This window comes from Thunnus thynnus, chromosome 22 (assembly GCF_963924715.1).
Source record: "Thunnus thynnus chromosome 22, fThuThy2.1, whole genome shotgun sequence".
Taxonomy (NCBI): Eukaryota; Metazoa; Chordata; class Actinopteri; order Scombriformes; family Scombridae; genus Thunnus; species Thunnus thynnus.
In genome coordinates this window covers 11,088,855-11,100,900 of record NC_089538.1, presented here as the reverse complement: position 1 = coordinate 11,100,900, position 12,046 = coordinate 11,088,855, and the positions used below count along the sequence as shown (strand labels likewise).

General features: G+C 37.3%; 1 protein-coding gene across 9 annotated transcripts in view; it reads left to right on the top strand.

Annotated features, from left to right (window-relative positions):
• LOC137174637 (receptor-type tyrosine-protein phosphatase delta-like) overlaps positions 1 to 12,046 on the top strand; it is a 369,722-nt gene that overhangs the window by 139,248 nt on the left and 218,428 nt on the right. For all 9 annotated transcript variants that reach the window (XM_067580052.1, XM_067580050.1, XM_067580055.1 and 6 more), the window contains exons 5-6: positions 776 to 848; positions 4,493 to 4,602. The gene's annotated coding sequence lies outside the window, so the exon portion shown is untranslated. The remainder of the gene's footprint in view (positions 1 to 775; positions 849 to 4,492; positions 4,603 to 12,046) is intronic.

Sequence of the window (12,046 nt, the reverse complement as noted above, 5' to 3'; positions counted from 1 at the left end):
CGTGTGAGGACAGTCAAGTAATCTGGAGCCTGTGTTTCACTTCCGCTGCCGAGGCTAGCTTGGCGTTAGCAATTTGTGAAGCAAACACGGGAGACTGTTAATATTGACGTGTGTGTGTATGTGTTTGTCAAAGTGTGTCTATGTGTGTATGTTTTCAAGACTGAGGAGGACATCTAAGCTCCTTGCACATCATTCAGGGTCCCTTGCCACCCTATTATTTTCCAGTCATCAATCTGAACACAGCAGTTGACAAAATCAATTAAGTTTCCATCTATGTGCGATGTATGGTTATCACTGGGCGTGTATATGTATCAATGTGTGTTGTGTGTAGGTCAGGCGCATTTTCACGCTTTCTTGCACACAACTAAGGGCGCATAAGAGAGAGTCTCTGTCAGAAATTATTACTTACAAGCAGTCATAAGCAAACCTATCCCAAAAGCCTACTATCCTGTCTTCAGTATGTGCTGGAGACACTGTCAGTGTTCATGCAGGAGTTTATTTTTAGCAGCTCTCATTATGCTAAACGGAAAATCACCTCCTCAAAGTACATGAAGCATGTTTACAAACCTAATGGGACTGCACTGATAACACAGCAGTGCATAGCGGCTACAGTGTACGTCTAGTTTATGCACATCCCGATACACATCTCGATGTATGAATATGTACGCAAACTTAACATTGCTCTACAGTGATTTAAATGTTTCTTTGTGAATGGTAGACGATGCGATACACTTGAGCATGAGACATCCTGACCTCTCTATCTCTTTCCCTCCAGGGAGATTCTGAGGAGTTCTCTTCTTTCATCACTCTAGTCCGAGGCAGCAATTGCAACAGATTATTCCAAGCAGGTAAGACCCAGATTCCTAAAATTGTATTATTTAATAAAATACTCCATCTATGACAATCGCCAGTGACCGAAGTCCTGTTTTCAGCATTCAAATGCCAATGCATCTACTAAATGTCGACCAAGACAAATCAAATCAAGGGTCAAACAACTGAATCTTGTTAGTATAGATGGATGTATAGATGGAGTAAACGTCTGCACATGATCCATTGCTCAGTCACAGTAAATTGGTTTCTTGACTGTCTGACTTTTATTATTGGATATATGAAATAATACTTGAGCTTGGCAAACAAGTTAAGTTTGATTTTTTTCAAACCAGGCTTGATGTTTTATAAATCACTGGGCTGTGAACACCTTTTTTCAGCTTAGAGGTTGTCCTAATCACATTTTTTGAAAATGAGACTGGCATTTTTCTCATGGGCGTTCACAGAGCAGTATTGATGCTGCTTTAATTGCTTGAAAGAAAGGAAGAATCTAGTATTTCTCTATACAACATGATGACACACATAAAGCATGCTAATGGTGCCCTCTGGAGTACAGGAATCTCTACTGCTGCTGCTGCTGCTGCTGCTGCTGCTGCTTAACTGTTTTTAGAGATCTGTTTTCACATTAGGATGCATAAATGACGCATCCACTCACAATTCTCACAGCATTTAGACACAGGACTGACAGATGCTTTTAGCACATTGTAGAGGCCTGAGTAAACACATGGGGACTACAATGAGAGGCTCCCTGACAAAAATCAGCAATACGCTTGTTATGGCGCGTGACCCAAATGAAAACACACTGAATCTAGACTTAAATTCTGCGTAACATGAAAAACCTAGAATGATTTACCCAAATAATATAGTCACGAGAAGGTAATATTACCATTTGCATTGTGTTGTCATGTTTATTTTGTGCTCACAGAAACACATAACTGCAAGAACTTTACTGCAATAAATCAACATATCTCAAATTAAATAAATTACAGTACTTCTAGTGCTACCTCAGCATTATCACCATCATAATGTTCTTGTTGGGGTAATTAAAAGTACAGCTCATGTCCCCACTGAACCAGAGTGAAGTTACACTCTATCACAGTGCTGTTTTTCAGATCAATGACTTGTGCCGTGGTTTGCCCCAGAGGACTTGCGGATGCAGCTGTAATTGGAGCATTTTTGTTGCTGCGAGTTACTGTTCCCTGGGCAGAGACCAGCAAACACCGGAACATTCTTCTACAGGTCCATAGGACTCCCAATGAACTTATCAAATGCACCTGCACTGAAACTTTTGCAGTGTGCTATTTTGGAATCAAATTATGGCAGAGCTGTTTCCCTGTTCCAACCACGTGTCTAGTTTTTTGGGGCATCGCTCTCGCTATTATTTCTTTTTTTCTCTTACCGGTGGTCTCAAATATATGCACCAAGTGTGTTAAATAGGTAAGTGGAGGTGCTAGGAGGTAATGATGCTTTTCACTCAGAGCATGTCACACACATGATGTCCTCCGTCCCCTGTGGCAATTACTGTTAAAATTTGCAAAAAATTGTCAGAGGCTCAGGTGGTGAAATGATTCAAATTAAAGATGACAGCGACAAATGTAGCTTCAGTGGAAAGTTAAATACAGACAAGGGAGTTAGACTAACTTTGTGTCTGAAGTATTGCAAAGGACAGCAGCAAAATTGTCTATCTAACTATCTCATTGTCGGAGGCCATTTGAATGTCCTGTTCAGCAAACCATTTAAGCATTAAATTTAAACAGAATCTGCTGTTTTTTTACCCAGATAGAAAGTCTTAAGATATTTGTTAAATGATGTTATAGTGCTTTTTTACTGAGAACGATAGATACGTAGGTGCCTTACAGCTGTCAGATGGAGTTGTGTTATATAAAGAAGAATTCACAGCAGTAGCAGGTGACCTGGTTTAGAATAGGTTCAATGAGGCTGGCAGCCAAAAAACTTTCCAAAGTCGTCTTCCCAAAACTGCTTATAATAAATGAGAAGCGATCATTTAACAGTAAAAAAGCCGTCTTTTCACAGAAAAGACCAGTTATAATGAGGAAAAAAACAAACCACAATGCATTTCTCCTGTATTGATGGCTTTTAATGTTAAGACAGACAAAATATACACTGTATGCAGTATATTTTAAATGTAATTTTATACTCTGTTTTCTGTTTAAGGCACATATTCATTGGGTTCTTTTTTAGAATAAGTTGAGGTTAAATCCTGTGTTCAAGGATACTTCAATGGCCATCCATACATGTCGAGTTAAGAGTGAGCTTTTTAGTGGCATGTGTGGGACGATCTAACTGACCACTAGTCCATCCTGTTGCCTCGAAGGGTCAGGGTACCTCATATGACTGCGTTTCCATTTTTCATAAATTTGACACATTGTTTTATAGCCACAGAATAAGTGTGTGTGTGTGTGTGTGTGTGCATGTAAGCATGTGTTGTGGGCCAGCCCTGGCTCCTATGATTTATTATACCGCTTGAAGGGACTTGTACTTTCATGAGGTCACATGAGTAACGTGGCAGTCAGGCGCAGCACACACTTCTCTTTGGACCTGCTGGCAATGGGGAGGCATGCCAAAACAGTTAAAACTGATTCCAGGTTGCATATATTCAGGTACACAGCTAAGTTTATATTCATTCCACACACACACCTACTCTTACACACACACATGCAAACACACACACACCCACAAAATCAAATACTGTAATCCAGGCTTAAAAACACCTTTATCACCTGCACAGGAGGCAAACGGTATGCAAATGCACATAAGCTATTCCAAAGGCATGTCAGATTTAGGCCTGTCTTTAATGTGTCTTTTGAGAGGTTAATTCTATGCAAATGCAGTCTTGCAAGTTGAAGAACAGTAGAGATATTTTTCTAATAACACTAAGGGGATGCCACCGAGATGCAAAGTGGTGTCTTTTAGATTGACCTTGGATGATTATTTTGAGCTAGGATTTCACCTCAGGGCACCACAATATTTCAGTCTTTTATAGCCAGCAAGAGTCTGCACAAGTGGAAAAAAACCATTACTGTATGGTCATGCTCAAAATTTCTGTGAGTTCACACAAACAGAATGGGTATGTCTTACCTTTCACTGAAACATTACGGGAACTACAGTCAACTGAAATTGACCCTGAAGTGTGCTAGTGATGAGTTTGTAGAGTTACATTTTACAGCTTTGGTCTTCTTATTTTCACTTTCGAGTGTCTTTTTGTCAGATTCTGTGCAACATCAAAAGGAGGTTAAAAGACATGCTGGTTGCTTGACAGACAGCAGAAAAAAATATGATAAAGTGGAGATATCATACCTGACATGTTTCTGGTTTCTCCCTTAAATATCATTTTGCTTTGCTCTCTGCCACAGTAAATAAATAGATGCATTATTGAAAATAGTCTGTGAAAAACATACTAATATTAGTAATGCATTTTATCCCCTAATTTATTTTGCTTTTAAATAATGGACTAAGCCTCTCAGGCAACACAGTGTATCAACACTAGCATATTTTGATGCTATTATTGACAGAATGGTAAAGGTTGTATTTCAGTTTGGATTGTTAATTGTGCATTTTTTTTTACAATTTCTGCTAAAATCAAGCTTTGTCTTAAGTTTTCTGCTCAACTGTATGAGACTAAAATATTTTTCTCATCTCCTAGGTGGGGGCAAAGGGGGCATTAATTTCATTGGTGTGTCGGTGAGGTAAAACTGCAGCATCGGGCAGCATGTTGGCACCTGCATGAACCCAAAAGAGAAGCCTCGATTCTTGGTGAGTATTATTTCAAATTTTACAAACCACACAGTCCATAGGGCAGCTGTTTTCCTCAGACAAGGTTTTCCATATTAAATTCAACATTTGTGTTTGTTTGCTAATTAAGTTAGGTTTTAATCTGACTTATTGGAGGGAAAAAGCTTAATTGCATAAAATTTAGTCTTCACTCTAAGCTTTTAATATGAGAAAAGCTGCTTGCAGAATAAATTGGAACATCATTTTCAATGGAAACCGAACCAAAGTATGGTGTTGTTTAATTAGGTTTTAGCTTTTGATTTTGTGAATGAAATTAAAAGAATATAATCATTTTGTGGAGGATGTAAGCATGTATATAAATCAAAATTTTCATTTACATGGGATTCTTTTGAAATAATTGTATATTTTTCCATGCACCCCTCTTTGAGTCACTTACAATACAAACACACATTTTACTTTATTATATATATAAATGAGGATTAGTGATACTGTCAGACGTGAAATTTTGAAATGTTTTAAAAGTCAGCTCACCTCATTAATTTGTTATCACTTCTTTTGTCACTTTTTCAAAAGTTTTCTGTAACTTTGTTTAAAAAGATATTATTCAGTAACAGAGTTCTTGCCTTTTGGGAAAAAGACTCTTTTTCTTGTACAAAAGTTGAATTACTGTTGTATTTAATGAGTTACTAGACTCAATGGGACAAAGACCAAATTATGGTGTGAAATTTGACCAAGTACAATTAAACACATGCCACACGTACAAAGTAGTGAGTCATCAGCATAGTTGCCTAAGTGAGTGTTCAAACTTTTTAGTTACTTTGTACTTCTTGTATAAATAATAATTTTTAAAAAATCAAAGATACAGTCCTTTAACTTCCATCAGTTCTGGTGTTACTGAGAGATGAGAGATGTGTCATAACTGTCTGGGATTCACAGCCAAAACATATTTAATATTGATAAGGTGAACTGTATCAAATTATTATTAGTATTAAAAGCTCAAAGTTATATTAATTAAGTTGTTAGTGTTTCATGATTACCTAACAATCTGTTTGTGATATTGTAGCGTTTTACATTTGCATTTCATCAAATGGATTGCACTGATTATATGGCACTATAATCAGCATCAATGTGATAAATCAATAAACTTTTTTATTAACTCTCCTCTGCAGTGGATTAAAACATATTTTGCAACATTCACATTTTATGTGAAGCCTCTCTGAGGAAGGAGAATATAAATTAGTAATGAAACAACACAAAGACAAAAAAAAGAAAGAAGAAGAAGAAGAAAGGAACCGAGAAGAAACCAGACAAACAACAGACATAAACTCCACTGAGAGTCTGAGACTGGATTGGGTTGGGTATTAGGTTGATTAAAGGATTAGGTTGGGTAAAGCAGATAGAATAAAATAGACTATCAGGACATGCTAATAAGATAGTGACAGATAATATAATAGATATAAATAATATAAGATAGATTAAAAAAAAATAGTACTTTCATTGTAGAGGCACCCAGATTATTGTTTGCATCCCTAAAGTCATGTCTAATGAAGTCTGGCAGCCAGATTAATAAACTAGATAGTTTAAAATATAAACACAGGATTACATTCAAGCAATAAAAACACAAGTTTAAAAACAGAAACAGGCAGGAACCCACATACATCATTCTAAGCAGACAAAATGTGATCATGGGAGAAATTCATGGGATTGTTTCCCATATTTAACTAAAGTCTGAAATATTAAAGCCTGCTCTCTGAGGAGAAAATCCCTGCCCTGGGCCTGTGCGATGATGTAGCTGAGAAAATACATTCAGCGGGGTATAAATATTGTACAGTGAGTACATGGAGGGCTTTTTGGCCGATGAATTATTACAAAGTCCAGTGGCTTTATGCCAGCTTCAGAGTATATCTCGCTCAGCTTCACCCTGCAATAAGCTGTGGCTGGGGAATTGTGGTTATAAGCACACCACAAATAACTACCAACGATACCAGGAATCCATCACACTCATCCCACATGTTGTGTGCTTACACTTGAGTGCGCTCAACAGCAGCCAGTTAGAAAAACACACACACACACACACGCAAAGGGAGTAAGAATTGCCTGTGAGGCTTGAGTCAGGGCAAGAAAACTCTTCAAACATGTGTACAATGCAGCCAATACCTTACACGTATTCCAATAACATAATTTTATACTTTTCCTCAGTGAACACATGGACTTGAGTGTGTTTTGGGGCTTTTTTTTTTTTTCAGGAGACAAGACAGAGTGAAAATGTTTACCACAATATTCACCTCCAGGATGCTTTGATAGATGGTTTATCCCCCAACAGAGTAAACGGCGCCAACTCCTCATGCTCACTCTTAGAAGAGAAAACTGGATGAATGATGATGAGTCTATTCGCTCAACATCAGTAGAGCAAGGTTGCGAAATGAGTCCATCTTTTTTTTTTTTTTCTTTTCCTTCTGCTAAATCACTTTTCATTTGCGTAAGATAATTATGTAACTCAGCGGAGCATGAAGTTAATGGTTAATACATCTGATTGTACCAACACAATGAGAATAAAAGAAGATCAAAATAAGCATCTAAATGGGTAAGGACTTTTGCTCGACACACTGTATTGTCAAACCAAAGAAATGTCGGGCAGGTTGGGTCTTTTGGTGATTAGCAAAAAAGCATAATCCCCAGACTGCTGACATATTTCTTTTGAAAACCGCCTGTCTGAAAAAGACAGATATGCTCTGGAAAATGGATCAAATCTGTTTCATGTCAGATAGCAACTAGCGGTTTCCCAGGGTGAATCTCTACTAAGCCACAAACAGACAGGATTAGAGATTGAAGTACTGGCCATAGTAGATCAGTAAAATACAAAAAAAAAGGACAATATTAAATGATTAGTGACAACCTATGATAACCTCCAAATTAACTACTTAAATGCAGTACATTCTTCTACAGTGTGTGCTCTGTGACTTTGAATCAGCAGAGTTATTCAGGGGATGTGTTGTGTGTCCAATTGTACAGCCTTCCCCCAATTTGCTGCAATAAAACCGCTAATTCTTTAACAGTATGTTGCTATTGTGATTATGAGGAAACAAGCATAGAAAATTAATTTTATTTTCCCCGCAAAGGAGGAATAATTTTGCAGCTGCCGCGTGTGTTTAATGAAATGCACGGATTTGTCTCAAGGCACTATGTATGAGGTATTTAAGTCTGGTGCATATTTCATGACCGTTAACGGCACACCGGCGGCTCATTAGTCGTGTGACAGGTAATGTTTCTGGTGCCTTTTGAAATATATAATCTCACTCTCAAGCACACAATTGCGAGTGCATGTGCATGCAGGCATACACAAAAAGAACACACGCTAATGGAGCAAAAGTAGCATTCGTTATTGCTACTGGACATGATTAATTACATCGTTTCTCATTTCATATCTTAGCGCAAACATTTATGACAAATGTCATCATGGTAGAAGCAAGCGTTATGATCCATCCAATTAAAACCTGTGCATACTTACTGATTACAATCCTCAAAAGGAATGAAAGAGTACATCTCCTTTAGTTTAAGGAACTTTTAAGGCCGGGCTGTTTCTGCAGTATGAACTGTCAAATTATAGCAGCCTCAGATTTATTTAATTTATCTCACTTACTGTATTTTTCAGCCCTATGTGGTGCAATGTCAACTTTCACTCTGTTTAATATAACCACAAGATGGTGCTGTGCATCACCATTTGCCCTCCAAGAGTCGACTAAATGACTCCCTGTGAGGCAGTGTGATTCACCTCTGTCATTTTAGTGATTGGCTTCCATTCGCTACGGTTTGCTGTAGTCTCATGAATTTGATGCTATATACCAAGGGACTCTTACATGATTTTTACTCCTGAAACAAAGTTTCTACTCTTGCTCAAAAAACTGCAGGTCGACATAACATCATCTAAGAATACATATACATGTGCAAATTTAACTAATTTAACAAACTAGACATTTCATTAATTTAAGACTGTGGATTTTATTTACATTCTTTTCAAAATACTCTGGTATATTTCTTAACCCTGTATACAAAACTGTATAATGAAAAAGATAAATGCTTATTTTCTCTTGAGACCAAAAAGACAACATGTATAACAACCATTCAGAGTAAATTATCTGTTTGTATTCCATTGTTCAAGTTTTAGATATGCGTATAAAGCTTACTGAATTACAGTCAATCACAGTTACTGAATGGAAGTACATGTATTCATATACTCTATGCAAGGGGAGTTGTGGTGAAGATATAGTATTTATTGAAATTACAATAAAATCCAGTAGATGGCAGTCTGTCAATACAGAATCTTTCGACCTACGTCCTCCACACTCCCACAGTTCTTCTATTAGGTGTGACTCGTCATCAGGAGAGGTCCCTTACTTGCAACGTCTTCCCTGCGCAGTATGAGGGGTGAACGCAAAGTGACAGCACAAATTAACTTTTATTGCTGCCGTAATGAAGTACACAAGCTATTTGGATGTGGAATAAAAAAAAAAAAAAAAAAGAAAAAAAAAAAGAGCACATGGATTAATGCCTGCATGAGGAACTCACCGCTCACACACACACACACACCTCTGCAGTGTTTTCCTCTTCATCATGTTCCCCCCCCCCCCCCCTTATATTTCTCCCGCTCCATCTCTCACACTCGTACAAAGCCGAATGTCGTCACCACCCACCGTTCGCATACACGCACACGCACGCACACACCTCCTCGCCATCTGTCTGTGCAGCGGCCCGTGTCTCTGGCACTGGGAGCAGTTGGGAGCAAGAGAGTGAAAGAGAAAGTGTCTCTTGGTTCTGTAGTCCTGAATCCCACTTCCTCTCTTCTTTTCTCCTGCTGTGCTGTTGTCTATCAAACGGTCTCACAACATCACGCTGTCTGCCAGTGGGCCCTTCCCTACTATCGTAACACCTATACTTGATGCCATTTGGAGAAAAATCAAATTATCTGTTGCTGGAACCTTATGAGCAAAAGAGATGGAGGATATGTGCTCTGCGTTTTCTGTGATTTCACTTCACAGTTATGAAAGCTCATTTCAGCTTCGTTCATTAACTACGGGGTGCGCATTTCCTCGCGAATGTTAAAGCCTACAACTCAACAAGAGGAAAAATAAACATGCTTGATTAGCTCATGTATTAGACATTTCAAATTAATGCCGCAGATGGCAGAATTACACTTCCTATTTCTTGAGAGACAAAATTATAAAGTAAAAGAAAGCGGGAGAGAGTGTATTCATGTGCTCTGTCAGAGATAGGAATCTGCACATTGCATTAAGAATTTTATTACTCTCCCTCTCCTGAAGTTGTAAGGATGGTGCATACATTTTTGTGCAGGCTTCTTGATTATATTTACCAGCATGAGTTTGTGCAAAATACCATACATGTGAACTCAAGAATAGCAGTAATGAGTAAAATCCGCAGGAATATAGGTGATTCTCTTTCATCAGGACTGTTTTTCCACTGTGCAAGATTTCTTTTTCCTTTCAGTAAATTGTTATAACCATGCAGCTCTACAAAGAGCTTGGTAGGCAGCTTAAGTAATTTGAACATAAATGCATTCCCTCTCTTAGTCTCCATTTAGACAGCAAGCAAAAGTGCCTTCATAATGGTGCTATATTCAACTGGAGTGATAAGAAATGGCAGCTATCAGCAGGAGGTTTGGAAGCCGCATATAACTGTTATTGTGTGTGTATATATAAAAATTGATTTATGTGGCCTATCATTTAACAGGCACAATATGTGGCTGAATATGGGCTAATATAATATTACAGAATAAGTGAGAGGGTTAGGGAAAGGGCCAGGTGCTGCCTCAAGGTGAAGAAAGTATGATCAGAGCCCAAAGACATACTACAAGATACATCATTATTCCATAAAATACACTATATTTCAACATTTACAGCACTGTGAGACTGTCTGGTTATGGCATATGCAGAGGGAATAAAATATACTATATTTTATTTTTAGCTAAATATCAGGGTACTGTCAATTTGAAAAAATAAAGAAACTTATACAAATATATGGCAGGAATAAGGCACTGTATGAAAATTACTGGGGTGGGGGGTGGGGGGTGACTCTTAAAAAAAAAAAAAAAAAAATAGAAATGACCTCCAACACCCTCCCCCAACATGTCAAAATAAGTATTGACAGTGTATCCTAATTGAACCATAATATCTTCACTGAAAGATAATCATGCATTAAAAATGATGGCATTATAGCAAATATAAACAATGGTAGGTATTCTAGTCACTATATTTTTAATAAAGAGCACTAAGCAAACAGTTATTACAGACACCTAATAAGTGAAATACTTTATGGGTTAACTTATTATGAAACATTACTTTCCCTTTTTGTGACGGTGGGAACAACTATTACTGGAGATAATGTTTAATTACTTGTATCCATAAAGATTCTTTGTTAAATTGACATATCGGCCCTAAAAGCTACCAGTTGATTATGATGGGCAAATAAGGACAGGGCTGCTGTGCAAATCTAAAAGCCATTGCACATCATCATTTATCAGTCTCTCCAGGATTTGACTTTTTTTGTGATTAAATGCTTCAGTTTGTAGTGGCATTTTTCAAAAATTGCTTTTTTTTGCCATAAAATTGCAGGAATTGAGGAAAATTGCAAGCAAAGGAAAATAACTTTTCTTTGATTTTTTTTTTTAAACTACTACCTATAGAGAGTCATATGTAATCACTTCCTTCAATAAAAAGCATACCAAAGAAACAACTATATTTCAGTGCTAATTTTTATTAATTAGCACTGAAATAATTAATTTATTTTATTTTATGAACATGAGAACCAAATACTGTACTTGAGTTCCTTTCATGATATATTAAATAGTCAATAATGCTATTAAAATGAATCGATTTACATATTACAAATATAGTTTCATTTCCAAAGTGCTCATTTTCATGTGTGAGGTAGGTTATGTCTGTCTTTGCTGTCTTAACAACACATCACCTGGTATTCTTCTGACTAACTTAATGCAAACCTCATTTGGGAACATTTGGGACATATGTTTTATATTATGTCTATGGCAGTAATTTTTGTTGGCAGGTGAGATTTGTCCATCTTCCACCTGAATGCGCACCTGAATCTTCGCTGAATGCGCACCGCGATGACATGAGTTACCATGACACCAAATACGACAATTGGTCCAAATCACATGCAGTCTGTTGATCTGGCCATTTCATGTGGAAAAGTTGCGGTCATTTGACAAAACTGCGAGCTCTCTTAAATATTACGCAGATTTCTTGAATTAATTACTGCGATCGCAAAATCACACTTTCCTGGAGGGAATGATTTATAACTATGTGATCATCTTTTTTTCTACAATAAATCTTGCAGGGGAAGGCTGAGTTGAAATACAAATATGGGTTGAGAAAATAAAAAACCCTCCCTTACTCTCTCCAGCAAAAACAAATACATAAATCTCATTTTGACC